Raw genomic sequence first — 6,000 nt, 5'->3', positions numbered from 1 at the left:
ACAGTTCTTACCACTATGTAGACTAGTCATGGTAGCCTGGGATATAGCTTTCACTCTAAAGGCATCTTACCTACCATTAGAGGAAATTGTGTAGCAGTCAAGCTAAGAAGGATGAAGACAGACCTTCATGAATGAAACTTCTATCAGGGGATCTTTCCAAGATCTGATTCATCTGTGGGGAGAACCTCAAACAGATCTTTACCTTCAAGATAAACTATTAGTTGGCAGTTTTCTGATCCAGGTCTCTGTGACGCACACCACTGCTGCCAGTATATGCTGGGAACTACTGTGTGTTGTCCCCATGCTGGGCCAGTAATCAAGGAGCCTGAATCCTCACCACTGACACTGGAAAGGGACATGCACTTAGAATAGAAATGGGTACACTCAGTATTTCCAGATGCAGACCTCTCTGCATCAAGTACAATTTCCTTTAAGAGCATACAAGGAACACACTCAGCCCAGGGTCTGGAGGTCTCTATATCTGTCACTCTCCAGGTCCCCAATAAGACTCCTCACTGGTACAGCACTAGGGTTAGGTCCTGAGCCAAGTGTCCAAACCAAATCTTTCAGCACCCTCTCTGTAAACCCAGCTCTTTGTGTCCCTGACCCAGTAGCTGAGACACACACACACACACACACACACACACACACACACACACACACACACACACACACACTCTTTAAGATTTAATTTTCACACACACACACACACACACACACACACACACACACACACACACACACACACACACACACACACACACACACCTGGGAAAGCCTGGCACAGATTTACTAGCTATATTCCCTTCATCCCAGGCTGTAAAGTAGATTGACTGTCACCAGACACTATGCAATTAGCTACTCTAAGGCCCTTAACAAAGGGTGTCCAGTTATACTGTGTAATATTAATATAATACAAATGGTAGTAGCTCACCAAGATGGCTAGGCCTTCCGGAGTGGTCCACACAGTGTCACAAAATAAATATAAGTACTCTCAAATGTTAGATACTAAGAACCAGCCACAATAAAAGTTTTAAATATAGTTAATAATAAATATTAAAAGAACATGAAATATGCAATATATATTCACAGCAAACCACAGAGTTCAGATCACAGGAAATATTGAAAAGAACATTGATGGACAGACTCATACAAATAAAGAAAAACAATATCTAAACTAATCTTCACTATATTTCTGACTGAATCTAAGAGAATTATACTTATTATTTACAAAATTCTAGCTAGCTCTGCTGGCACAAGTCTTACATCCACTGCCCTACTTTGTCCTGGCATGGCTGGCAGTACTTCCTATTGTCACAGTCCCCATCACTGAAGGACTGGAAGATGGTGCTTTTTCTCCTTTTCTTTTCCTTTAGCAGGAATTTTTATTTATGCTTTTCCACACTTTCCAATGATATTCAGGGTCATTCTGAAGATTCAGAAGAACTCTCAAAGATCATTGCGATGACTCCCATCTGTTCCAGGCAACAGTGCCTGTCCATTTTTTTGGAAAGGCCAAGGGCAATTACTACAAGCTCTCAACAGATTGGATCTACTCACACAAGACCAGAGGTATTTGATACATCCCAACCAAAATAACTAAAACTGACTGCTTGGATCTTAAAATGTTTATACCTTTCTAGATTCTTTTTATGAAGACATGCAGTGGGCATAAAAGGAGGCAACAAATCATGCTACTAGAAAATCATTTATTGGTAAATGGAAAAGGTTTTCTAATCCGTGCCAACAAAACAGCCAGCCCATATTCAGGGATAGTGTTTCTCTGGTTCTTCAGTATTTATGCATGTTACTGTCCTATGGCCTGTCTTAATCCTCAGTCAAGGTTCAGTTGTCAGCCATTTAAGCCCTTCTGCCCATGGATCCCATTGTTTCAATGCCACTTTATGTGAAAATGCTTGTGAAAGAGGTATTGCATTAGAAGCCTCAGAGGAAAGAGGTAGCTCCTCTCTGGGATCTTAGTTTTGTGTTAGAAAAAATAGTTGTTACTTCATCTGAAACAGCACGTCAAGGTGACTTTAGGTTCCTAACATGGAAAACAGTCTTGCTAATTACCCTGACCTTTGCAAGAAGAGTATCTGGGTTACAAGCTCGCATGGTGAGTCAACTTTATTTCATTTCCCACAAAGACAGGGTTTCATTAAGAAATAATCCTTCATTTATACCCAGAGTGATATCAGAGTTTACCTTAAACTCTTAACTCAAGCTAACTGTCTACATGTCTTCTTTCCAGAACCTAAAAATCAGGGAGAAAGGATATTTCATACTTTGGATGTCCACAGACAACGGAGGTACTATTTTGAAAAAAACAGAACCTTTCAGAATTTCTGGTAAGTTGTTCATTTCTTATGAAAGTAAGGAAAAAAGGCAACCTGTGTGAAAACAGACTATTTCAAAATGGTTGTCTCATGTTATTTTTTTTTACTAGTCCCACCTGAACATAACTATTCCAGGCAGAGTCAAGATTCACTCTAATACGACCTTGTTTTCATTGGTGGCTTTTTGGAAAGGGCTGGATGCTAGAAGCATTCTAGAAACAGCAACTTGGTCCTCTATGCACACTTTTGCAAAGCACTATAAAACAGTCTCCATTCTCCAAGTTGACTTAGACCCTCATCCTTCCAGTCATTTTCTACCATATAGCTAAGGCTAAGCAGTGATCACATGAAGAACGTACTGCAGTTATGTAAATTCAAATGATCGTGCTGCAGTAGCTGTTCCCTTCCTCCACCTCCCTTGTTTATTGTAAGTTTTTTGCTACTTACGTATTAATGCAACCAGGACACAAATGTAGGAAGGCCTTGGCATCCAATAGAATGGAAAAGCAGAACTGTGGGATTTAGTGTTACTCACAATTCAAATGACATTTCATCTGGCTTGTTATGGTGGGTTTTTTTATTCATGACACCGCTATACCAGCCAAATGTGAATGAGTAGCAGTGGATGTCATTATGTATTTTGTTAAGACAATTGCTTTGGTTCAGTCCAGTCTTAACTTACTCTTTCTCAGAAAGAAGAGTACTTAATTTCACAGCAAAATGTATTTCTATAACAGACAGTCTAAGTAGTTACGTGACGGACAGTCTTTGTATAGGCTTAGTTCATGAAAGGGGGTCTTCAGACTTGTTTCTGCTAAGATAAATATGTATGTTTTATTCCTGTTGTAAACGTCTAACACTAATCAGTCAAAAGACAAACCTTAAAAAGTTTACAACAGGAATAACCACCTCTATTTCTTTTACAGATACCAATTAGCTTACGGGATAAAAACACTTAATAATCAAACTAAAATACGTTATACTTGTTAGATTTATGTGCCTCTTGTTCAGACTGTGGAGGAAAGTTGCCCACCCAACTCGGTTAATAAACAGTAAATCTAATCTGTCGCCAAAGTACAGCAACCTGGTTACATTTTTGTATGTCAGGGTGTTAACTTTTTATTGTTATACTCCTAGCATTGTCTTGTCAGGGCTTTAACCACCCTCTTGATGTTGGCATGAAAGCTCTGAAAGGCTTCACACCTAAACCTGACTTTTAGTCAGCTCAGCTAAGATGTCTGTTAGATTCTACTCTGGGAAAAACTTTTCTTTGTGTAGACAAAGCAGAGATTCTCCAATACTTCTCCTTGAATTTTTTCAATCAAAATCAGATATCTACCATGGAATTTCTTGGGATTTTGGCTTACATGGCTTCTATGATTCTTATGATTCTCTTGGTCAGACATCACATGAAAAAATCCAATGGTACTTCAGGTTGGTGTGGACTCAGGTTCTGCACCCTTTATCGTTTCACAGCCCTATTCCGAGGTTTGTAAGGAGAGAGGTTGTACTGTGGTTAGACCAACTCTCTCAGAATCCATGTCTTCCAGTCTCCCTTCTGTTTCTTCTCTGGTCATAACAGACACTTCAGGCATAGCATGGAGAGCTGTGTCCAAAGGGGTGAAAGGGCAAGGTCCATGGAACAAACAGTACAGGCAAAATCAGATAAAAATCAAAGCGGTGATGGCAGTTATAAATGCTTTGAAAGCCCTAAATCATCTTTGTTCTCCAGAACCTCTGAAATTTTCATAGACAACACCACAGTTATGTGGTAAATCAACAAACAAATGAATACCAGATCTTACTTTTTTGCAAACTTGCTATGAAAACCTGGGAGGTACCAACTCACTCCAAGTTTGACTCTTCTGACTTCATACATTCTGTAAGAGCAATACGTTGCAACAGACAAGCTGAGCAGGACCAGGACAGATCCTCTCAAATGGAAATTGCACCTGGGGTTCTTGTTCTTTCAGGAATTGATGCAACTGTGGGGAACACCTCAAGTAGATATGTTTGCTCAGGTTTACCATCACAATGTTGAATGACACATCGTCAAATCCATTTCCGCAAAGTCTGCACTCCAAATGCTGAAAAAGTCGATCACTGATATTCTGAATTGTAATATCTTGCCCCCTTCATGACCCATGTTAGCAATTGCTTTTAGGTGTGGAGCAGTCAGAAATGTTGGCATTTGGATATTTCGGCACAATAAGTTTGGTGATGTGAATAAACGGTGAAGTGCAATCGACTTTTGATGGTAAACCATTTGCTTCATCTCAAAACAGAGTTAAAGAAATACTCCTCCAGGATCCATTACAAACAAGGCTGGAAGGCAGAAGCTTTTCTTATTCCCATGGAGGGGAATTTCCTTTATGCTTTTACTCCCTTTCCATTGATATCCAGGGTTCTTCTAAAGATTCAGAAGGATTCTCTATTGATAGTAGTGGTGACTCCCTTTTGGCCAAGGCAAAAGTGGTTCTTTCTTCTTTTGAAATTGACTAAGGGCAATTACCACAAGTTTCCCCACAGACTGGATTTACAATTGACTGGCTGGATGACAACATTTTTATACCTTTTAGGCACATTTTTTTCTGAGATGTGTGGCAGCTAATGAAGAATGCTAAAAAACAGGCTACTAGAAAATCATATACATCAACTTGGAAAATATTTTCTAGTTGATGCCATTCCAATTATCAGGATCCTTTTAATGACATGCTACCTCTGGTTCTTGACTATATGTGTGAGTTATTGATCTTTGCTTTTCTTACTTTACTGTCAAAATTTACGTCAGACACTTCTGCTTGTATGCCCTTGGATTTCTACCTTTCCTCCTATTCCCAAGTCAAGATTTTTTTGAAAGAGATTTCACATATCTTTTTTTTTTTTTTTTTTTTAATTCTCTTTATTGTAAATTTTCACAAAAATTGTTAAACATACAGAAAATAAACAGTTACAACAGACATAAATCCTAAAAAAATCAAAGACAAGTACATCAAAACAAAACTATATACAAAATCATACAATGCCCAAAGCTTATTGAATGGGTCCAGTATAGCTTGAAGAAAGTAATTGAAATTCCCATGAGATCAATATTCAATTCAGTATATGTTCTGATAATATTCCCCAAAATTCCTTAATAACTGGTTTGTTCTTAATACTGTGGAACAGAAATTTGTGTGCCTTGAGGTATTTAATAGCTGTTAATTTGAACCCCTCCCAAGAGAGGGAGTGTCTATTTTTCCAATTTAGGGAAATGTAATATTTGATTAACATAAAGATAGGAATTAAAACCTTACATTTCCTCTCAGATATGCCAGGAGGTGGGATATGGAGGATAGTGAATTCCCATGAGAGGGTGGATTTTTCATATCCAATTTTCTCAAGAATCACTCTTAAGGCACACCAAAGTTTGTAGGAGCACTTGCAACTCCAGAACACATGGAGGATGTCATCAGTTTGACTCAAGCAGTAGCAACATTTGGGGGACTGATTTGGGAACATTCTACTAAGGACGTCCGGGGTGAAATAAGCATTATTCAAGATCATAAGATGAGTGTATTTCAACCTTTTTAAAGGAATAGATTTATAGCTTATATTTATAGCTTTTGAGATCTGGTTCTGGTTAATAGCAGGGTTAATCTTTGTCCAAAATTTCGAAATACAG

This window comes from Protopterus annectens, chromosome 7.part1 (genome assembly GCF_019279795.1).
Source record: "Protopterus annectens isolate FY-2018-M chromosome 7.part1, PAN1.0, whole genome shotgun sequence".
Lineage (NCBI taxonomy): Eukaryota > Metazoa > Chordata > Ceratodontiformes > Protopteridae > Protopterus > Protopterus annectens.
This window is presented reverse-complemented; position numbering follows the sequence as displayed.